Source organism: Pinus tabuliformis, chromosome J (genome assembly GCF_031772625.1).
Source record: "Pinus tabuliformis cultivar Carrire ecotype Pingquan chromosome J, CPIR1, whole genome shotgun sequence".
Taxonomy (NCBI): Eukaryota; Viridiplantae; Streptophyta; class Pinopsida; order Pinales; family Pinaceae; genus Pinus; species Pinus tabuliformis.
Genome location: NC_142295.1, coordinates 1464902252 through 1464927632, shown reverse-complemented (window position 1 = coordinate 1464927632; position 25381 = coordinate 1464902252). Strand labels below are relative to the sequence as shown.

Genomic DNA, 25381 nt, shown 5'->3' with positions numbered 1-25381 from the left:
AGCATTTGAGGTTCTTCTATATGCATGTGTCTTTGTGGCGTATTGATGCTTGTATATTTGATTTATTCTAATCCTTGAATCAATTATGGATGTATGCTTCTTGTAGTTTCCCTTTCTTGTGCTTTTGCAGGATCTTTGTGTAGCTGGGCCAGTGAAAGAGCAAGGAGCTGGGAGCAAGTAGAAAGGAGAGAAGATTGGGTCAAACATTAGCGGAAGACAACGGTTAGTGGATCTCTTTCTCCCCTCTCTTACATCTCATAAAGAAGTAATCTTGAATAGCTTTGCATTCGGTTGTTGCTGAGGTACTATCACCCTTAGAGTGGGATAGGGTCATTCCGTATTGGATACTTTTCCCAACAACAATCTTGCCCATGGGGAGATTGCAAGGAGTCACAGTGGATATAGAAGGCACGAGCACACAAATAGACTTCGAGGTAATAGAAATTGTGGATGAAAGTCGCCCTTACCCCACATTATTAAGGAGAGACTAGGCCACGAATATGAATGGATTCATTAATTTAAAGAACCGGAAGATGATATTTGAGAAGAAGTCCCTACGCGTAGTCATTCCGCTAGACCTGGCTGTAGGAGCACACTACATGGAACCCATACACGACGATGAAATTGATGAGGACTTGGATCATATCTACAAGATAACTGCACAAGATCAGGATTGGGTAAATCTAACAGAGGCTTGCAATTTAGATTCAGATGAAGAAGACGAACGATGGCACAATCGATTGAATGGAGTAACAACATTAAACTAAAACATGATGACTAGGTCGTTGTATTGCATAAAAGCTCAGGATCGAGAGCTGTCGATGTATGATGGCTTGACGGCGGTGGATGAATTCCTGACCAAGTTTGAGAGTGCAATGCCAGAGCACCAGTGGTTCGATGCATTAAAATGGGCGTTGTGCACAACACTTGCGCGTTGGTGGGGAACACATGACAGAACCTTCTCAAGACTGGCACGGCTGCAGGCGGTTGACGCAAATAAGGTTTGGGATGCCGGAACTATGAATAACTGAGAAATATGATAGACGTGATGACCTGCACATGCACCACACCAGATGGAGCCAGGCCTATGGAGAAGGACCACAACCACAGTGGGTACACTTATTTTATCATACCCTGGATGTCATCCCAAGAAACTGGTATACTGAAACAAAACTCCGCCATGGTATAGGCGAATGGGATATCTTACGTGAGGGATTTTTATTGACATTATTATTTGAGGATCAATGGATGGATACTGTTGATGATGCATTGCAAGTTGTGAAGGCCACCATTTTCAAAGTACCACTGGAACCAGAAGAAATAGTGAAGCCAGATTGGTTGCATCAGTTGAGTAAGGCCCTCGAATGTTACAACGTGCAGGTAGAAGATGATGAGGATGAACCCAAAAACATCAATATTTTGGAAATAGAGGGGAGTCGTGAGGTTCGCGGTCCAGTGATCGAGGACCCCGACATCACCATGCCACTGAAAACAAAACAAGTGAACATTGGTATAGAGGAGGACCCGAAGTATGCAATGCTTGGGGACTATTGGGATGATGCCACGGTGGATAAGGTTGTTGAGTTACTTCACAAATATCAAGATTTATTCCCAACCAAAATCACGAAGTTAAAAGGGATCCTCGGCGACCTAGGAATGATGAAGATAACTCTAAAGCTAGATGCAAAGCCAGTCAAGCAGTGACCTTATCGGTTGAATCCAAAATATGAAGCAAAGGTCTGCAAAGAGTTGGACAAAATGCTTGCAGCGGGAATAATTGAACCAGTGGAGGAATTCGACTGGGTAAGTCCTATGGTTGTATAGGAGAAAAAACAGAAGGGAGAAATTCACATCTGTGTGGAACTCAGGAAGCTCAATGATGCATGTGTTAACGATCCATTCTCGACACCATTTACAGATGAAGTACTAGAAAATGTTGGTGGACATGAAGCCTACTCCTTCACGGATGGTTTCTCGGGGTACCAACAGATCAAAGCAACTTTCACAACAGAATGGGGCTGTTTTTAGTACATTATGATGCCCTTTGGACTAAAGAACGTGTCGGTGATATTCTCGTGCATCGTGGTAGCTGCATTGAAGGAATTTATACATAAGTTTTTGGAGGTATATCTTCATGATTGGACTGTATTTGGGCTAGTCAAGAAACATACCACAAGCTTACAATTAATGTTGGATACTTGCCGACGGCACCAGATTGCGCTAAATCTAAAGAAGTGTACTTTCCTCATCCCCTTCAGGAACTTGCTTGGCCATGTGGTCTGCAAGCAAGGGTTGATGGTAGACTCGGTGAAGATTGTTGTCATACTCAATCTACAAGCATCGCAAAGTGACAAACAACTGCATGCCACGCTGGAACACACTGGTTACTATCGAAAGTTCATCAAGAGCTATGCACAGATCATGGCACCAATGGAATAGTTGTTGAAAAAGGACGTTACTTATTTTTGGAATGAGGAATGTAACAAAAGTCTAGAGACTCTCAAGGAAAAGATGGCATCAGCTCCCATTCTGGTCTTTCCAAAATGGGATATCAAATTTCATGTACATGTTGACGCATCGTGTATTGTGTTGGGCATGGTACTCACACAGGAAGGAGTGGAAGGAATTGATCACCTGATCACATTCTCAAGTCGACGATTGTCCAAAGCTGAAAAAAACTACTCCACTACTGAGCATGAGGGGTTGGTGATGGTATACGTGCTCCAAAAATACTACCACTATCTACTCAGAGGACACTTTAAGATGTATACTGATCACTCTACGTTAAAATACCTAGTGAATAAGCCTGTGTTGGGGGGGAACATTTGTAGATGGTTGTTATTATTTCAACAATATGATTTTGAAGTCATCGTAAAGCTGAGACATCTAAACGCAAGCCCAGATCACCTGTCCCGAATTGAGAATGGTGAAGAGCCCACAAACTTAGAAGAAGGACTACCTGATGCACAGCTTTATGCAGTACGCGTCACAGATGGCCACTTTGAGGATATAATCCACTTCTTAACCACAGGAACTGCGCTGCAAGGGTATTCTGTTCAGCAGAGGAAAGAACTAGTGGTACTGATGAAAAGAGATCTTGGTTATAGGCCAAAATCCCCTTTCTTTAATAAATCCCAAACCTTGGACCTATGGTTAAGATCCACAAAGCCCTATCGGAAGCGCTCTAGGCATTAAGCCTTGTATAAATCATGGACTTACGTTAAAACATTCCTTTATAACTATCGGAAGCCACCACCCAACCGCGTTATTAAATAGTGGCGTTAAGCTTTAAAGCCCGCGGCCACACATTACAACCAACACAAGCATTACAATATATGCCTTAAGGCTTAACCCCGCAGCCACATATAACATATGGGAAAACATTATAAAACACCCCTTTTGAACCTGCGGCCACATATATATAAATATACGGGAAACATCATAAAAACCCACTCTAGTCCACACATATGGACTTCAAATATTATATGCCTGCCTTTATAATTATTGGCGGGTCCGACCATCGGCCATCACAACAACACTTAATCCCCATCCTTCCTCCGATGTGATAGTCACATATATTATATATGTGATAGTCGCGGACCCGATGCCTCTTTATGCTGGCTTCTATAATATTTCGGCTCCGGTAAATCGGAGCTTTCACATAACAGTTCTAAAGGCCACTTCTCCGATGCAATATTTGGGTCAGACCCGATATCCCATGAGCCCAATTTAATAATGTTTCAAATCCGGAATAGTGTTCTGCCAAGGAATTATGGTGAATTCTCTGTGTAAACAGAGATATTCATCGAACTTGTAAAATAACTTAAGGAGCCTGCATACGCCGCAATAAAAGGAAATGATCACAAAGCTTCAATTACACATCATACAGGAAATCAAAGCGGATTCAACACTTCAATACACAGTAAAATAAGCTGGCTGCTACATGCATATATATATTAACAGAAACCATTAATTCCGATACACAGATGGAAAATCTTTCAAGAACAATGCTTCCGCTCAGTCCTCCTCTCGCTCTAATCACAGAACACGCACTTCCTATGTTCTGACATAGTCAGGAAACTCTGCATATATTAATATAAAGGCATGAATTTACATTGAGAGACTTTGGTCTCATACATACACACACACAGGCCAGATTTTCCTTACTAATAGCCTCCCTCTCTCACAAGCCAGATTCTCAATACTGGTGGCCTCCCTTTCACAGGCCCGATTATCAACTCTATTGGCCTCTCCCTTGCCCGTAGGCTTACATACATACATACATACATACATATATATATTCAATGTTATATATATATATATATATATATATATAACATTGAATCGGATCCTTGAAGGTCTGATCAATCCAAAAGCTTCTACATGCATGCATACATGACAAAAAGCCTCTTGAGGCTTTATTCCATCTTTTCCCTGTTTTAAAACAAGAAAGCCTCCTTATCACTTAATGGTCCACATTCATTGCTTTTATGCCTAAAAGCTCTCCCTAGTTTCTATGTTCTCATTTATTTATTTTGAGAACATTTAATTAAATCACACTTAAAAGCCTAAATATTAAACTGACTTGGAACTTAGGAAACTAATTATAAAAATGCATGACCCCCTATGTCTACTATTTACAATAATTTCCCTTGGGCTGAATGCTCCTGCATCAGACTCCCAAGGTAGAAAATATTCATGATCTCCTGATCATGTGTCTTCTGGTCTTGGTCTTCCTGGATCCCACACTTTGTTCTGCAAGTCATCATCTGCTGTTTGCTTCGTTTCTCCAGGTCTCCATATCTTATGCTGTCTTGCTCCACTGGCTGCACTTTCACAATCTGTCCTTGTCTTCATTTTGCTGCTGCTGCTTCTCTTCTTTGTTGATGTCTGCTACCTCTGAGACGCCTTTATCATCAGTCTTCTGATGCTTTCAATCTCTATGTCTAGCCTTTCCTCTGTATGGAAATTTCTTTGCCTGCTGCTGCTGTCTCCAAATTCTGTTATTTCAGCTGCTGTAGCTGCTTTTGTTGTAACTGTTGTTACTACTTGTCTTGTCTCCAACATTGACATCGCTGCTGTCAACGTTGCCTCAACTGCCACCATTAATGTTGCTACCTCCCAAACTTCCTGTCCCTCTGCAACATTCTTTTGCTCATCACCTGCAAATTTATCTTCAGAAAATAAATTATCATTTAATTCTCTTCCTGTAGTAACATATCCATTTATCTCTGTTTGTACGCTAGTAAGCAAAATCAATTTTAACAAACTAGTATCTACTCTTTTTGCAAATTCTTCCTCCGGTTCAAATATCTCCAGCAAACATTTCAGCCATCTCTTCTCAAGCATTTCATCAACATTCTATAAATTAGTTCCAGCATAACCTTCGTCTTCCCTTTTGAAAATCTTCAGTAATTGTCCATCCTCATCTTGATTGATTTTGGCAATCAAATCAAGTTCTCCAAACACTGTAGCTTCATCCTATACTACTGTAGCAGCTTCAAAATTTTGTCCTCCAATCTTCTTTTGGCTATACAGAAAAGCCAACTCTCTTTTGTCACCCATGGTAACAAACCTCTGCTTATGAGACATGATTGTCTCATCTTTTTTCTGCAACTGTTCTCCTTCTTCCAAGACAATTCCAAATGATGGATTGTCTTCTTTCTTACCTGTAAACAAAATCAAATTGTCAGCATCAAAATCACAAGATCCACTGGTCTCATTTGTCGATTCATTCACCACATTTTCTCTCTGAAGCTCCAAGTCTTTTTCAAGACTCAGAAAATCTTCACTGGCTTTCTCCTCAGCTTTCTCTGGCAACACTTTAGTATGCTGCTCTGAGTTCTTTCCTGACTCCTCTATCAACACATCAGTATGCTGATTTGCCTTCACCATGAGACTGTTAGCTAGTCTCGCCTTCTTACCATCTTCTGCTTCATGACTGTCATTCATAAAAACTCTCTTCCCTTGCTTCTTCAGCAAATTAACCTGCACATAAGTCCTCTGTCTCTCCAACTCTCTTCTCTGGAGATCTAGTTTCCTATACAATTTAACAACTTCATTAGGAGTAGAACTTGGAAACTTCACACGATTTTCCATACCTTCCCTAGTGCTTGACCCATCATCAGTTGGTCCTTCTCTTTCTGCATCAACATCCTGATTAGACTCCTTCATCTTCATCTCCTTCTGAGATCTTGCTAACTCATCATCGATCTGAATAGCCTTTAGATTCAACTCTTCTTGAACAAACTTTAAAGCTTGTTCATCTCCCTGTACTGTACCTGCAAACATGCACAACTCATTGGTTTTTAAATCACAAGACTTTTCAGTCTTGATTGCTTCCTCCATTACTTCCTTCTGAACAAATCTGCATTTGGAATCTTCAAATTCCATCTCTGGTTCAAGAACTCTAAGTTCCTTTTTTAACAAGGCAATCACAATTTGCCTCAACCTCCTCTGCAATTGTCACCAAATCACTCTCTTTCCCTTCAGTGGAAAGATCCATTTTCTATTTTGATTTTCCTGCTCTTGCAGCCATTCTTCTAGTACCTGCAATTGTACCTTCATTACTGCAATCTCTCTTTCTCGAACTTCTGCAATCATCTCATCTCTGTGGCATTCCTCTGAACCTCTTCTCTGATCCTCCATGATCATCTTCTCTAGTTGTATATGAGATCTATCTACCTCATCCTCTTCCAGAACAGAATTTTCATTCCACTGGTCTTTTTCCTTCTTCATGACAATATCAGCCAATTGTCTTTCACCTGCAAACATACACAAATTGTCAGATTTAAAACCATGTGATTCTTCGGCCTTACTTGAAGTTTCAGTCTTCAAGTCTTCATCTTCACTATCTCCCAGAAATTCTCCTTGTTCTAGTTCACAAATGGATTCTGCTATTTCAACTTCCTTGAGTTTCCCCTTCAACCACTTCACTTCCTTTTGTTGCAGCCTTCTCTGCAACTTATGCCACTTTATTGGCTTCTTACTTAAGACCCAACCTAGTCTCTAGCTTTCCTCAAGCATTCTCCTTAATGCATTGAGTTGTTCTTTTAATTCAGCAACCTCTTTGTCAATTTCCTCTTGATTCTTCTTCTTGCCATTTGCCTTGGCATCCTCTTTCTTATATCCTCTACTGTAGCTTTTCTCTGAACCTCTTCTATGACTATCAGTAGTCATTTTCTTTTCTTCTTTCTTCATGAGCTCCTTTGCAACAAGCCTCTGCAACAGCTAGTCCTCCTGGCTGCAATCTTACCTCACTAAGCTCTCCTCACTTAGTCTTTTGGTAAGCACGGGTCCTCTGTCTGGAACCTCTTCCTGAGCAACACCTTTGCTCCTTCTAGGCTTCTGCAATCTCTCACTCTCTCTTGAGAACACTTCAGTTGTCCTCTCTATCCAATTTCTTATTGGATTCTTCAGGTTCACTGCCACTTCTCTATAAGAGTATTCTCCTTACTCTGTCTTTAAGAACTCACTTGGTTCTTCTCTCACAGATTCTCTTGCTACCACCTGTGCATTAGCATAAAAACACATATTCTTAATTGAAAACAGAATATAACATATTACCTCTCTTTCAAGATCTCAACATGATCTTGTTTCACCCATTCTTTTGTATTTTGAATGGCTTGTCCTCTGGTTGGTTCTCAAGTCCTTTTTCCTTCAGAACTTGCATTAAGCAATCTTGCTTTCTCTTTCCCTTAAGGAATTATCTATTCTTGTTTGCTCCAATCCTCTGTTGAACTGCTACATCTCCCACTGTAGTCTTTTATCATTCACCACATTACCTTTTCCTATGTGCATGTTTCTTTTCAAAGAAATCTTCCCCACTTTATTTCTGTTCTGACAGTAATGCTGCCTTTACCTCAATCCTTCTCTGATACCCACTTTTCCTCTCTGTAATCTTTCTTCCCATAGGAACTTTCCCTGCTCTGATACCACTTGATGAAAAGAGATCTTGGTTATAGGCCAAAATCCCCTTTCTTTAATAAATCCCAAACCTTGGACCTATGGTTAAGATCCACAAAGCCCTATCGAAAGCGCTCTAGGCGTTAAGCCTTGTATAAATCATGGACTTACGTTAAAACCTTCCTTTATAACTATCGGAAAACACCACCCAACCGCGTTATTAAATAGTGGCGTTAAGCTTTAAAGCCCACGGCCACACATTACAACCAACACAAGCATTACAATATATGCCTTAAGGCTTAACCCCGCAGCCACATATAATATATGGGAAAACATTATAAAACACCCCTTTTGAACCCACGGTCACATATATATAAATATACGGGAAACATCATAAAAACCCGCTCCAATCCACACATATGGACTTCAAATATTATATGCCCGCCTTTATAATTATCGGCGGGTCCGACCATCGGCCATCGCAACAACACTTAATCCCCGTCCTTCCTCCGATGTGATAGCCGCATATATTATATATGCGATAGTCACGGACCCAACGCCTCTTACAACTCCTCCCTATATGGATTTCGGATCCGTAATATCAGCGGGTTGTTATCGTGGTTACATGTGATGTATGGGTTCAGTGGACCCAATGCCTCTTTATGCTAGCTTCTATAATATTTCGGCTCCGGTAAATCAGAGCTTTCACATAACAGTTCTAAAGGCCACTTCTCCGATGCGATATTTGGGTCAGACCCGATATCGCATGAGCCCAATTTAATAATGTTTCAAATCCGGAATAGTGTTCCACCAAGGAATTATGGTGAATTCTCTATGTAAATAGAGATATTCATCGAACTTGTAAAATAACTTAAGGAGCCTGCATATGCCGCAATAAAAGGAAATGATCACAAAGCTTCAATTACACATCATATAGGAAATCAAAGCAGATTCAACACTGCAATACACAGTAAAATAAGTTGGCTGCTACATGCATATATATATTAACAGAAACCATTAATTCCGATACACAGATGGAAAAGATTTCAAGAACAATGCTTCCACTCGGTCCTCCTCTCGCTCTAATCACAGAACACGCGCTACCTATGTTCTGACATAGTCAGGAAACTCTGCATATATTAATATAAAGGCATGAATTTACATTGAGAGACTTCGGTCTCATACATACACACACAGAGGCCAGATTTTCCTTACTAATGGCCTCCCTCTCTCACAAGCCAGATTCTCAATACTAGTGGCCTCCCTTTCACAGGCCCAATTATCAACTCTATTGGCCTCTCCCTTGCCCGTAGGCTTACATACATATATATATAACATTGAATCGGATCCTTGAAGGTCCGATGAATCCAAAAGCTTCTACATGCATGCATACATGACAAAAAGCCTCTTGAGGATTTATTCCATCTTTTCCCTGTTTTAAAACAAGAAATCCTCCTTATCACTTAATGGTCCACATTCATTGCTTTTATGCCTAAAAGCTCTCCCTAGTTTCTATGTTCTCATTTATTTATTTTGAGAACATTTAATTAAATCAGACTTAAAAGCCTAAATATTAAAATGACTTGGAACTTAGGAAACTAATTCTAAAAATGCATGACCCCCTATGTCTACTATTTACAATAATTTCCCTTGGGTTGAATGCTCCTGCATCAGATATGCGCAGTAGACTTTATTGTTATTGCAGGGCACCTCTACAAAATGGGAAATGATGAAATATTACGCAGGTATGTACCTGAATTTGAGTGAGGACAGATCCTTGCCGAAGCACATGGGGGGTTATAGGAGGACATTATACGAAATGTGCCACAGCATAGAAGATTCTTCACACTAGACTATGGTGGCCAACTCTGCATCAAGACTCAAAAGTGTACTGTCGAGCTTGCAACGTATGTCAACAGACTGGGAAACCATCACGGAGGGATGAAATGCCACACAAGCCATAGATGATGCTGAAACCATTCGAAAAATGGGCAATCGACTTTGTGGAGCCTATCACACCTCAAGGGAAGACAGGTGCGTACTATATCATCACCGCGACGGAATACTTGACTCGATGGGTGGAAGCACAACTGATTAAGGACTACACGGCCGCTACAGCTGCGAATTTTTTGTTAGAAAATGTGTTGACGTGGTTTGGATGCCCAAAAATTCTAATGAGCGACTGCGGAACACACTTCCTAAATGAGACTATTAGTGTGCTCACTGAGGAGTTCCAGATATATCATCAACAGAGCACGTCGTACCATCCGCAAGAAAATGGGACTGTTGAAGCTTTTAACAAGATTTTGGAGACTGCATTGACCAAGGTATGTAATGCACAGTGAAACGATTGGGATTTTTGCATACCTGTTGTGCTATGGGCATACCAAAAAACATGCAAGAAATCGACGGGCCAGACAACTTTCCGGTTAGTCTATGGCAAGGAATCCATCATGCCAATGGAATACATTATACCTAGCTTGCGAATAGTAGCAACGATAGGCATGGTAGACTGTGGGGCTTTGGAAGAAAGGATTGTGCAACTAGAAGAACTTGAGGAGGAATGGTTTTTGGCAAGATTCCATCAACAGGAACAGAAGCAGCGAGAAAAAGCTTGGCACGATCGCCATATCAAGTTACGCACGTTCAAATAAAATGATCTAGTATTACTGTATGACAGCATGTTCGAGAAATTCCCTGGAAAGCTTTGAATGCATTGGTTGGGACCCTATGTAGTCAAAGAAGTCACAGATGGAGGCACAGTCCAGCTTGACAAGGTTAATGGAGAACCCTTCCCGAGCAGAGTAAATGGCAGTCACCTGAAGCTCTACATGGGTGGGCCGACTGCCTAACTAACTGACCAAAGGATAGTCTCACCACTCTAGCCAGTTGAAAGAGAGCACAGGATGATAAAGTAGACTATGTGGGAGCTGCGCGACAACAAGGGTGCACATAGAAGTCATATGTCACAAGGGTTGTGGTTGCGTAGAAGGGGTTGCGCTGCTGCATGGACAAGCAGAGAGGTGACCGTTGCTGACACTATTCATGACAAGATGTCTAAGTTATGGCGAAAGGGAGCAGGCGGCGGGAAATTAAGAGACGAGGTACGAGCCAGATCTAGAACGATCTGCCGCAAGCTTAATGTTACGGCGCCAGAAAATGAGGGAACCACTAAATTTGAATTTCAAAACGCTTATAAATTATAAGGGGGCATCCACCAAACGATCGATGGTTTGGAGAGAAGTGAGCTATTGTGCCCTTCAAATGGTATGGAACTATTCATCACTAATGCTAAAGGAGTAAGCCCGGGGGTTGTAATATGGCCAATGGAGATGCAGGACTTTCTGGATAGTGTGGTGTTGATAGCTGTGGGCGCTGCGCAGAGTTCAGCACCGATGGTAGGGGATGTACCAGAAATTATTAGACACAAAGCAAAACTGGCCTGAATACTGCTACCTAATCCATGGGCTGGCCGGCGACCCATAAAAGATAGGGGAAAGATTGTGAATATGAAGACAAATGATGGAATTGCAGTTAACAGTTTATCTTTGATGCACCTTGAAGATTGGGATCTTGTGAACATCAACATCTTTCTTGCAAAATGCAACACAAGCTGCAGCAGATAATGCATATAGTCAACCAGAAATTAGAGATTTACTGCGTTGGCATGAAGAGTTCCCGTATGCGGCACCCCAGCTTTAGCTAAAATCCTATGAGGGGGTGTGTTATAGACATTTTTGGGCCCTACAACCCCAAGCATGAAATGTCCATAAATCAAGGGCTCCTAAGTCCCTAAAAGTGTTGTTCTAACCCCTAAAGGAACAAGGTCAACAAATTACAGCTTCTCCCAGAAGTTCTCCATGAGAAACTGCTCAGAATTGGTCAAAACAGGATCATTTCAGCTGCTCCACTGGCTAGGTGTGTTGCATTGCACCTAAATACACTGTGAAGGTGCATTGCATTTCAAAAGTCCCTTCTGTGGGGTGCGATGGACAAGAAATGACAAATGGCAGTGTCATTCCGCGAAGTGGAGAGACAATGGAAGCTTCCAGAATCTTCTCCTGTGACACTTGCCTCACTGAATTCGACCAAGGATGAGTAAGAGGCCTTCAGTCTCCAAGTGGAAGCAAGAACTGATAGAGAGAAGATACTAATCAAATCACAAGCTAACTCATCCTCCTTACAGATATCTATATATGGATCCCTCATCCCAGAGATCCAGAGGCTGGAATTTTTCATATTGTAAGGAATTGTTGTTGGTTTTTTGAGACAAACATCAGATTGTTGGGTGATCTATGCTTTGTTTGAGGTGAAGAGGGGCTTCTTTGCTGGGAGGTTGATGCTGGGTTAGGAATCACTGGTTGTAACTCCTCCTCGATCTTTTCTTGTTTATCAATAAAAGCTATTTGAGTTTTCCTCCATGCTTTTGTATCATTGATGCTTGTTACATTTGTATGGTTAACTTAAATCTGATCCTAAGTTGTTTATGAATATAGATCCATGTCTTTGGATAGTGTTCTTCTTCTGTGATCTTACAGGTACTTTGTGAAGCTGGGCAAGTAAGGGAGCAGGTAGCTGGAGACTATCAAAGAAGAGAGGGATTGGATCAAAGGATTAGTGCAAGACACAGGTTGGTTCTTTCTATTCCTCTCTATCTATAGTTCATAAAGGAAATACAAAAGTAGTTTTTCTCTGTTTGTTTCTAAGGAAGCTGTCACACCTTAGTGGGACAGAGCAGTTCTAAATAGATACTTTTCCCTGTAACAAAATGGCGACTCCACTGGGGAATTAATTAGTGTGTTTGTTTATCATTCTTTGTTTGTTTGTTTCATAAACTTATAAGTAGCATTCGAACTGCATTTTCCATAACAAATGCAAAGTAGACAGTTGCTGCTTTAATCCATTCACTGGATCTGTTTATGATTTAAACAACTGATTCACAAACTATCTGATTTCCCTTGTGATAGCTCTTAGATCCTCCTTAGATCTACCCCTGATTGTTAAATTACTGATTGCTTTTTACTCGGCCAAAAACTAAGAACTGAACTGCAAACTGTGACCCGGAACCCGAACAGAGTCTCGTTTCTAGCCCAGTGTAGGTACTGTTAAGAGATTCTGAATTTCAGCGCACTTCCCGAGTGGATAACCTACACTGCATTTCAGATTCTCTGTGTTACAGGTGCGCTGATCAGACTAGCTCTGTGTAGTTGTGGATTCTGTGCTTCATTCTTTCCAGTTCTATTCCTAAATTTTGCTGCCTGTGATTAGTATAGGTCTGTTTGAAGCCCCTTTTCCTTGCTGTTATTCCGCCTCCTTTGTACAAAAGAACTGTAGATGTTTTTGTGTGTTTGTTGAGTCATTTATAGTTCTCCTTAGCAAAAGTAGCATAATCGTACTATCGTCCTTTGATTTGAAACTGTCGCAAGTGTCGATTTCAATCGTAGGAAAGAGTTTGATTGTTGTTGATGGTCGATTATCCTGTTACTGTCACTTTTGGTCTGAATTTGTAGTTTTCTAGTGTCAAGAACGAGTATTCATTTCAAAATCTTAAGGTGTTGTGATCGTCTACATTTTTTGATTTCGAAAAGAAACTTGTTTATATTTGTCACTTGAAAAGAAATTCAGATTTGTGCATCAGCTTTCTTTTTAGCATCCATATACTAAGAAAGCCGAAAAACAAATGCATGCATGTGCATTTGCATATAGACAGTCTGATTGGCTTGATTTAGGAAAGTGCATTTAGAGTGCGCTCTTTGCTCTTTGTGAAAAGATTTTGTCTTTCTTTTCCCTAGTAGCTAGGATTTTCATTGCATAAAAGAGATAAAACGTTTGTTTATCATCTTAGATTGCATTTTAGGAATTACATCTGCATCTCGTGGTGAACCCGAAAGGCAAACTTCATAAACAAGATCAACTTAAAATAAATTCAATGAATCTAACAACGCTTTGGAACTTAACGCACAACATTTAGAAGTCTAGGCTAGAGACGTATTCCAACGTCGTAAAGCTTGGTAACTGTTGTTCTCACTGATGGTTGGGTGATTCCTTCACTTTGAGGCGATAAGTGCCAGTACGGACTTGTGCTCCCATGTACCGTCGAGTATATTTTGGGAGACCCCAATAGGTTTAAATCCTTTATCCATAGGAAGTTGTGTCTGCCGCCCTATCGATCGCAATGCACTGAACACAGCATTCGGGAAGATTGACTTCCGTACCATAAAAAGTATTCTGTAGTTTTGCGATTGGTTTGGTACTCCCTCTACCTAGATTTCTAGAGCAGTCCCTTTCGTTCCTTTTCAGACTCCTTAACGGAAAAGGTTCATCTGAGCACTTGTCACTTCAGGCTCATTAAAAATCGAAGGCGACTAGAGTCATCTTTTGTTTTTTCTCGACTCTTTAAAATTGAAAAAACAACCTGTGTCAAAGCGTCTAAAATTTATTTTAATCGGAATAACGCCACTGTTCCCTCGTTGGTCTTAGAAGTTAGTCTCCCTTCATTGTAAAGTTCTTTTAGAATCGCTAGAAAATCTTTTGGATAGACTAGATATGTTTGAACAACCGTCGACATCCAGGACTGTGTCATCCGACGCAACAGTGGCAGAGCCTACTGCTGCTACTCCAACGATGTTCGATGGTATACCATCTGTCCCGGCAAGTTATCAACAACAAGCCGGAGTCCAATTAGGGACTGTTTCGACGACATGGTCAATTCCTTTTTCTTCATCCGGATTATCATCTGGTATTTCTTATGTTGAAACTCAACAAATTGATCCAATGTGTCTTCAAAGGCCAATCTACTCTTTAAGTACTGGATTTCCACCATATGGAGGGCAGTATGCCTTTTCATTGTTCCCTCCCAGAGAAAAACCATATGGGAGTTTACAACAAAGTTTAGGTCAAACTGGAATTACATCCAGCGGTTAGGTCAACCCAAAGTTTCTCAAGTTGCAATACAACAACCTCTTGTCTCAACGACTCAATCACAACCTCAGGTTAGTGCCTCCTTATCTTGAGCGACTCAGGCTCAAACAAGTAGTATGACTCCTCATCTTGGTCAATCATCGAGTATTGGACAACAACAAATGGTCCAAAAACCATGGCTGATTCAATCTCAACAACCGCCATTCCATTAATCATATCAAGGACCTGAGCAACAAGTCTTTGTAAGTAATGGGCAACTGCATTTCCAAAGTGGCTATCAACAACCATATTATAATGGTTATGCCCATCAACCTTGTCAATGTTGTCAGCATCAAATACATTATGCTGGTATGCAAAGACCTACTCCTCAGGCGATTCCATCTTATCCTGGGTATGCTTCGCCTAACCTGAATCAACAGTTGCCCTTTGTAGCAACTCTAGAATTACCAGATCTAAACCGGCTGACGAATGATCCAATTGCTTATGCCCCTTGGTGGCCAGCGATTCCGCATAAACTTCCGTCAGATATTCCTAAATTTAATGGAAATCTGGGTGAAGACCCATCGAATCATGTGATGATCTTTCATCTGTGGTGTTCATCAAACACACTAAACGATGATTCGATTAGGCTTCGCCTTTTTCAGAGGACGTTAACTGGTCCGGCAGCAAAATGGTATATCGAATTGCCCAAAGCTTCGTTTGGCAACTTCAGTACCCTAGCCACAACCTTTTTAACCCATTTTCAGTTACCGATAAGGTACGAAACGGGAACGGAACTTCTTACCAATTTCAAACAAACAATGGCCACTCACATATCTGATCATATACATGAGTGGCGACGTCGTCGTAGAATGGTAAAAGCGTATGTTCCTGATCAGCTTTTAGCTGAATGGTTTATTAAGTCATTATTGCCTTCTATTACAGAAGATGTGGCAAAAGGGGGAGTCGTCACCGAAGAGCAAGTCATTGCTCGTGCGCAATATTTAGACTTGATTTATACTCAATCTGGCACGCTCTATGATAAAATACCTGACGCTCCCAGACCGGAATTTTCGGTCCCCCCTCCTCCTAAATCAAAAAATGACTCTCATGCCAATAATGGCATGATAGGCGCAACAGACACGAAATCGACAAAGGCTACATCTAAAAAGGCCCGTAAGATTTCTAGTCAAAATGCAAATGAGGAAATTCTTGCCTCGGAAGTAAATTCCGTGTCGACCGACAAGGGCAAACAACTGAAGCAACCAGGGGGCAAGAAGAAAAAGAAAGGAAGAAAAAGGAAGCAGGATGAGTCATCTCTTGAAAAAGCTTCTGCAAACCCTTCTGGGAAAAGGAAACCCCCTGTGGGGTGTTGATGAGCCCCAAAAATGGACACTTATTTGGGCTCATTCAACCTCCTAATTTGACTTAATCCACCATTCTCATTAGTTTATTGCATGTTTTTGATTATATTTATGTTAATAGAGTGAATTTGGTTAGTCATTATGCCAACAAGTCTAATGGGTGCTTTGTGTAGCCTTTTTGGTCAACTTGGAGACAAAATTGATGGTCTTAATGAGCACTTGGCAGCCAAATTCGTGGGAGAACAAGCTAGAGGATTTGTAGGAAGGTGTCCCCTTCATTTATGGGCCCTTACCTCGAATTCTCCACCATCAGCTCGGAGTTCAAGGACCACCGAATCAATCAGCACAAGGGCAGCCAAGCAAGTCAAGTAGGACTGCTGTTAACTCCAAGTTTGGGCAACCGAGTCCCTAAAGTTTAGAAGGACTGTTAGGTCCTCAATTTGTATAAATAAGAAGGCTTAGGGCCTCATTTTGGGTTAGCCAGTGGATGTTAGCTAGTTAGCCAGTAGATACTAGCTAGTAGTTAGTCATTTCGTAGCCTTGTTGTAGTCATTTTGTAATTCGATTTGTATGCAATAGATTAGCTTTGCTTTCAGCTCATTCTCAAGCTCTCCTTGTGGAGAGTTTTGATGTAACTCTTCATTCTTGATTAATAAAGATGAATTCAGATTTGCACCAGCTCTAAATCTCTCTTGGGAGGCTGTAGCTCTTCGGGTTGGGCCCATCTCAAGTGCCCAGTACCTCCCTTGTTTATCTTTATGTGTGTTTGCTGCGTTCTTAAAATAAAATCTGCTCTTTAGATCTTGCTTTGTTATTTTGGTTGTTTTTGTTGGTTAAAGTAGCTTTTTATGTTTGGGAATCGATTGGTAGGAGTTTGTCATGCATTTAGATCTTTTGGAATGTTCTTGCTCACGTGATGTACATGGTTCTCTTTCCAAACGAGGCTGCTGTTTATTCATTTCATTGACAGTTAGATTAAGTTAGCTAGGACTTAGTTTGTTTGCAAGAATTCATTGATTCGGTTGAATGTGCATTGTGCAGGGCATCTCTATCACTCACTCACATGGTCAAGCTTCATCAGAGCCATCTGATTCATCCCATATCTAGGCTTCTCGCTTCACACCCATCCTCTTGCCCACGTAACCCTACCTTCTTCTCCATTGTTGTCTCAACTACCTTAAAGCCAAATCAGCCTTCCACATATCATCTCACCACTCCATCCTTCAGTTCTTGGGTCACTTCAGACCCCCATCCTACCCCCATAACCATCCATGCAACTTCCGTCAATCACCCATCCTCAAAAATCCCATTTCGAAACATCCTGTAGAAGAATTACAGAACTTCCTGTAGAAACCCCTGCAGACTTCCTGTAGAAGTTCATAAACACGGTTGCATGGCATCCAGACTTTGTGAAACTCTCAGAAAGAATGTTAGGGATCCCTTAGACCCTCTCTGTACCATCCCAACCTTTCCCAAAGCATTTCATCCCTTGATCCATCCCTGCACAGTGGAAAACTAGTTAGAAGCACATGCATGATAATTTCAACAACTTAAGCAAAAATACAAAAAGATGTTTTCTTCAGATAGTGATAACTTAGACACATGCATTTTACCTTCCTAGAAGTAATGGCATCTCTTTTCGTAGTTTGCATTCTCTCCTTTGCATCAGTAAGACTCGCTGGTAGAATTAGGGTTTGCTAGGGTTTGTGTTTCTTTTTGGCTTTCAGTTTCTTTCCGCAAGTAGATTAGCTTCCTTTGAGTTAGCTTTCGTTCATCAGTTGAAAATCTTCTTCTAAGAGCTCATAGAAGTTGGCTTGAGCCCCTAGCGGACTTGTGCCAGCTGACCAAGTGACAGCTGCGGCAAGAGCTAGTACTTGTGCATACAGCACCGTCGCTTCCAAGTTTGTTACGAACTACCGGGTTGATAAAATTAGAGAAGGAAGCTCCAGGAGTTGTAGCATTATTGCTACAATACTGGAGCCCACCATCTTTTTGGTGCCGTTGCCGGGGAAGCGTCAGAGTATTGGTGATTGCCGCTTTTCTTCTATTTTCCACTACAATCTTCTGCTAAGTAGTTTATTTCATTTCCATTATGCAATTTCGTTTATGCAAAAGTAGATTAGCATTTCCCGCTTTCATAGATTAGCATTTCAATTCTGCAATTTCATTTCTGCAAGCGTAGATTAGCATTTCAATTCCGCAAGCGTAGACTAGCATTTCATTCCTGCAATTTCATTTGAGCAAAATAGATTAGCCCTTTCCTGCTTTCATTTCAATTCCGCATTTTCATTTTAGCAAGATAGTTAGTTGCAGTTCAATCTATTTTAGTTTTGCAGGTAGAAGTAGAAAAAAGAAAAAATCAACCAAAAATATTTCCTTTCATGCCTGGTAGGAGTAGAGATAAGTTAGAAAAATATTTTCACAACACCCCCCTTTGTTTCACATAGCCAACCTTCTCTCTTCTTCGATGGCTGTGACTAAGAAGAACCCCTAGGTGGACATCAAGACATATCTGAAGAACCTCTAGGGGAGAAGAAGAAGAAAACATTCCTCTGGAGCAAATGGCTACAAGCAGAAATGTTGGGAGCAGTCCCTTGTCCAAAGATGAATTTGAAAATCATATGGAAGATTTCAAGAGTGATATGAGGCAGTTTCTTGCCATGCAATTGGATACCCTGTGGATCCAAAAGAAGCAAGAGGAAGCCAAGAAGGCTTTGGTCATCTTTTGTCCCAGGTGCACTAGAAAGCATCCTAGGAACGAATGTCCAATTCACTCCCTAGAAGTGTGTTTTGTCTGTGAAGAATACCATCCTACAAATCAGTGCCCTTCCTTGCCTGGACTCAAAGCTGCATACCAGAGAGCCAAAGGAGCCACTAAATCGCTCTGTTATATGAACCAAAGGAGGCCACATGGACCCATACCCTACCAGCAGGGAATGCAAGGTACATCCCAGACCTATTATGACCCCTATCAAGCCACTTTCATGCCTTCTTGGGGTCCCCCTGCTCATCCTTCCTGGTTCACACCTCCTCCTTGTTCCTTCACAGATCCATATTATGCCCAACCAGTTGCTCATTCATTTCACTCTTATGCTCAGCCACAGCCTTAGTGGAATGCACCTTATCAGGAGTGGAGGCCCCAGTACAACTCTCATCCCGCTCATTTTCCTCCACCACCTGTTCATCCACAACCATCACCTCCTGCTCCACCAAGGCAACCCCAAATGCCTGCCCAACCACAACCCCATCCACATCCATCTCAAATCTACACCCCCACTCAGCTACCCATACCACCATTTCCAAATCTACACATTGGAGTAGCTCAAGTCCCTTACAATGCTGAGGCACAACATGTCCAAACAACTCCTCTTGAGCTCCAAGATGTTCACCATAGCTCAGGAAGAGCCTTGCAAAAAAGAGATTATCTTGAAAGCATTGAAGGACCACATCCGGAAAAACAAGATTCAAAAGAGGAGATCAAAGAACCATGGGCTGCACTTGATGGAGAGAAGAGATCAGAATCAAAGAGCGAGAGAGTTCCCTCATGGTTATCATCAAATCCTCCATGTACTCAAGAGAAAGATCAACAAAAAGAGGAAGATGAGAAGGTCATGTTAGAAGGTGACATGAAGAATGATCCAGATCAGCAAAAGAACCAAGGATATCAAAGCTATGTTGATACATGGTTCCAGACAGTCACTAAGTTGCAGCAGTACTCTCTTCCTCAGCTATGTTTTGTACTTTCAAAGTCAGATCATTTTGTCTCTGAAATTTGGATAGTTGTCAAAGCATGCATTCCGAGCCTTCACATCATCTTGTCTCTAATCTCGATGTGCACATGGCTCCATTGGAAGTATTCTTATACTTGAAAATGATTTTGTTTTTCAAGTAGGGTAGGGTAGAAAAAAAAAGGAAAAAAGAGAAAAAATGAAAATAAGAAGAAAATAAAAATCTAAGGTGAAAACCTCCTCGGAGGCGCCTTAGATTGGCTCATTGATTGAAAACCTCCATGAGGTGTTCAATGGGTTGGAAAGAAGAGAAAATAAAAAGGCAATAAGATCTTTGGGTGAAAACCTCCCTTGGAGGCGCCCAAGGCAGGCAATTAGGGTGAAAACCTCCATGAGGCGCCCTAGTTGTTTTTCAAAAAAAAAGAAAAGAGAAAAAGAAAAAGAAAAATAAAACTAATTCCATTGGCTAATTGCAGGTTGCAAGAAGGATGTTTCATGACAGGAGGAGCACTCAAATCAAGATCAAAGGAATTTTTCTTGTGCCTTCTACAGGAAGCTCTGTATTTCTATAGGAAACATCCTGTAGAACCTTTGGACGAGCCAAATCCAATTTCAAAAGTGAATCTAATGGTGGGAATCTGTTGATTAGGCCTACAAGCACTTGTGTGTCCATCCCTTGCCTTTATCCATCATTTTTTTCCACCTCCTTGTGCTTCTCATTGTGCTTCTACAGGAACTTCCTGTAGAAATTCTGGGAAACTAGACATGGATTTCAAAAAGTGGTTTGGCGAACATGGTAGCTTCCTCAAGGGTTCAGAAGTCCTCATGCAATCTTCCAACTCCTCCTCCATCATCTCCATACCTGCATCACAGCCCAAGCTCAGTTTTTCCTTCCATGCAAACATTTGCAAAAAGCCTTGAGGCAAAAATCCATAGAACAAAATTTGTTTTTGCCATAACTTGAAAACCATACATCCATTTGACAAACCGTTTTATGGGGAATTGTACAAGGGTGATGGCAACATGCTTGAGCAGTTTCAGCCAATTCCGGTGCATGGTTTCCAAGAAATCAGCCTCCATCATCATCAGCCATTTTTGCATTTTCTCCATAATTGTGCATCCGTTTCAAAACATGTTTCATGGGGATATGCATATGAGTGATGGTAACCTACCTAAGCAGTTTCAGCCGATTCCAATGCACGGTTTCCGAGAAATCGATCTCTAAAATCTTCAGCCATTTTCCATTTTTCTCGAAATCCGTGCATCCATTGATCACGATTTTGCTATGGGAGATGCATAATGATGATAGGAACACGCTCAACAAGTTTCAGATCAATCCGGTTTACCGTTTGGGAGCAATGGCGAAAACAAGTTCTGGTTCTGTGACATTGCAGCAGCAGCAGCTTGAACGTGCAGATCTGAACGTGGAAACAAATGCATGCAGCTTAGATCTGGTCAGAGGACACCTGCACAAGGAAAAGCAATCAAAAACCATCAGCCAAGCCCTCATGCAACCAAAGGATCCAAGCATGCAGCAGCAGAACATGAGCATGCAGCAACAAAAAGCTTCACAAGCAGCCGTTTGACTTCAGGTACATGACTAAACCGTGTTCACCTATTGCATGAATCTAGTCTAAGCATTGCATGAACGAATGGAATGGTGAAATTAAGCCATGAATGTAGCAAGACACCCAGTTCTCTAGTACTCACGAGAAAATCACGCAGCATGCGTGGATAGTCATTCACGTGGAAGATGAGAAACACAGGGAATGGAAGATTTGTTGAACATCAGTGCACAGGGCATCAATTGATTAACAAATAGAAGAAGACAGGCAGTTCATGATAGCACAACAGTTCATATGGGCCAGCACACGTTTTTTCCACCTCACTCCACCAAAAATCACGCAGAATTAATGAGCGCTCAGCCGAAACTCATAGACTGATGTTAACTTGCACTTGCATCATGTTCAACTAAAGTATACATCCTCTGCTTCCTCAAAATGATTAACCTATCATCCTTCGCTGATTGTTTTGGCCTGTTCAAAATTCTTCCGCATCCCAAGATCATGCAGAGGCTTATAATAATGAGACATCCACATCTGTTTTGGGTCCATCTGAGTCCTACACAGTATAGACAAGTACCCAGACAATGCTCAGGTATGGAAACCAATTGGGTCTTCCGAATATTGATCAGATCTGATTTTTCAAGCCCTCTTCAGCTATGGCCGAAACAAAAACATGGACGAGGCGGGGCAGTAATCCAAAGCTTGAACAAGAAGTTATTGACATACCTCCAACTCCAACAGGAGAAGGAAAATATGGTGCATTTCCTGTGTCCCAGACTATTACAACAGCTCTCATTATTGCAGCTTGGTACTCTTCCAATATTGGTGTGCTATTGCGTAACAAATGCCTACTTAGTTTTTTTGGATGCAGATACCCAATATTCTTCACAATGTTGCACATGTGTGCCTGTTCATTTTATGGTTTTTTGGCAATTTCATGGTTAGAGATTGTACCAATGCAGTTCATCGTCTCCAGGAGACAGTTTCTTGAGATATTGGCACTGAGCTTCATTTTCTCCTTCTCGGTTGTTTGTGGCAATATTTCTCTGCGCTATTTGCCAGTCTCCTTCAATCAAGCTATTGGGGCAACAACTCCCTTCTTCACAGCAATATTTTGCATTTATAATAACATGTAAGAGGGAGTCTTCTGTGGTTTATATGGCCTTGGTGTCTGTGGTATTTGGCATTGTTATTGCAAGCAACAGTGAGCCATCATTCCACCTTTTTGGCTTTTTGGTTTGCCTAGGATCAACTGCTGCCAGAGCATTGAAATCAGTTGTTCAGGGGCTCCTGCTTACCTCTGAGACAGAGAAGCTTCACTCTATGAATTTGCTCATGTACATGGCACCAATTGCTGCGTTGTTATTGCTTCCTGTTACTCTTTTTGTGGAGGGTAATGTATTAGCTATTGCTATTGAAAAAGCCCAAGAAAACACCTTTATCATATTCCTGTTGCTTGGAAACATGACCGTGGCTTATCTTGTGAATTTAACCAACTTCCTTGTTACAAAACATACGAGTGCCCTCACGTTGCAGGTTTTAGGAAATGCCAAGGCCACCATTTCTTCCATATGATTGCATATACTTGCACACTCATAACAAGGCTGAGAATTCACTAGGAAAAGCAGCAGGCAGTGGGAAGAAGAAAAGAAGCATGGTTTCATGACAGGAAGAGGAATGAGGGAAAAGGACAAGCTGTTGAGGCCAAAGCAGGGGGTGGTAAAATAACACAAATGCCAAGGGAGAAGCGGTTGCAAGCACGAGCAGAGAAGACTGAAAAAGGCCAAACAAGTAGGGACACACCCAAGGCAGCCACAGCACAGTTCAAGGAGAAGGCACCCCCAGCCAAGCAAGCAAAATCAGATTGGTTCTACAGGAAGTTAGCAGACTGTTTCTACAGGAAGACAGAGGACTGTTTCTACAGGAAGCCAGCGAACTGTTTCTACAGGAAGTTTGAAAAGAGGGAAGCCAAAGGAGGAATCAGCCGAGATGTTAGCCAAAGAAGCCACCAGGGCTATCAAAGACGAGGAGAGAGATTGGTTGCTCAGAGGATGAGCAACACTTTTAGTAGGGGGGTGATGATGAGCCCCAAAAATGGACAATTATTTGGGCTCATTCAACCTCCTAATTTGACTTAATCCACCATTCTCATTAGTTTATTGCATGTTTTTGATTATATTTATGTTAATAGAGTGAATTTGGTTAGTCATTATGCCAACAAGTCTAATGGGTGCTTTTTGTAGCCTTTTTGGTCAACTTGGAGACAAAATTGAAGGTCTTAATGAGCACTTGGCAGCCAAATTCGTGGGAGAACAAGCTAGAGAATTTGTAGGAAGGTGTCCCCTTCATTTATGGGCCCTTACCTCGAATTCTTCACCATCAGCTCGGAGTTCAAGGGCCACCGAATCAATCAGCACAAGGGCAGCCAAGCAAGTCAAGTAGGACTGCTGTTAACTCCAAGTTTTGGGCAACCGAGTCCCTAAAGTTTAGAAGGACTGTTGGGTCCTCAATTTGTATAAATAAGAAGGCTTAGGGCCTCATTTTGGGTTAGAAAGTGGGTGTTAGCTAGTTAGCCAGTAGATAGTAGCTAGTAGTTATTCATTTCGTAGCCTTGTTGTAGTCATTTTGTAATTCGATTTGTATGCAATAGATTATCTTTGCTTTCAGCTCATTCTCAAGCTCTCCTTGTGGACAGTTTTGATGTAACTCTTCATTCTTGATTAATAAAGATGAATTCATCTTTGCACCAGCTCTAAATCTCTCTTGGGAGGCTGTAGCTCTTGGGGTTGGGCCCATCTCAAGTGCCTAGTACCTCCCTTGTTTATCTTTATGTGTGTTTGCTGCGTTCTTAAAATAAAATCTGCTCTTTAGATCTTGCTTTGTTATTTTGGTTGTTTTTGTTGGTTAAAGTAGCTTTTTATGTTTGGGAATCGATTGGTAGGAGTTTGTCATGCATTTAGATCTTTCGGAATGTTCTTGCTCACGTGATGTACATGGTTCTCTTTCCAAACGAGGCTGCTATTTATTCATTTCATTGACAGTTAGATTAAGTTAGCTAGGACTTAGTTTGTTTGCAAGAATTCATTGATTCGGTTGAATGTGAATTGTGCAGGGCATCTCTATCACTCACTCGCATGGTCAAGCTTCATCAGAGCCATCTGATTCATCCCATATCTAGGCTTCTCGCTTCACACCCATCCTCTTGCCCACCTAACCCTACCTTCTTCTCCATTGTTGTCTCAACTACCTTAAAGCCAAATCAGCCTTCCACATATCATCTCACCACTCCATCCATCAGTTCCTGGGTCACTTCAGACCCCCATCCTACCCCCATAACCATCCATGCAACTTCCATCAATCACCCATCCTCAAAAATCCCATTTCGAAACATCCTGTAGAAGAATTACAGAACTTCCTGTAGAAACCCCTGCAGACTTCCTGTAGAAGTTCATAAACATGGTTGCATGGCATCCAGACTTTGTGAAACTCTCAGAAAGAATGTTAGGGATCCCTTAGACCCTCTCTATACCATCCCAACCTTTCCCAAAGCATTTCATCCCTTGATCCATCCCTGCACAGTGGAAAACTAGTTAGAAGCACATGCATGATAATTTCAACAACTTAAGCAAAAATACAAAAAGATGTTTTCTTCAGATAGTGATAACTTAGACACGTGCATTTTACCTTCCTAGAAGTAATGGCATCTCTTTTCGTAGTTTGGATTCTCTCCTTTGCATCAGTAAGACTAGCTCGTAGAATTAGGGTTTGTGTTTCTTTTTGGCTTTCAGTTTCTTTCCGCAAGTAGATTAGCTTCCTTTGAGATAGCTTTCGTTCATCAGTTAAAAAGCTTCTTGTAAGAGCTCATAGATGTTGGCTTGAGCCCCTAGCAGACTTGTGCCAGCTGACCAAGTGACAGCTG

General features: G+C 41.4%; 1 pseudogene; it reads left to right on the top strand.

The window, feature by feature from the left end:
• The first annotated feature begins 22118 nt into the window (after positions 1–22118).
• On the top strand, positions 22119–23037 carry LOC149232889 (putative sugar phosphate/phosphate translocator At1g12500 pseudogene; annotated as a pseudogene).
• Positions 23038–25381: the final 2344 nt, after the last annotated feature.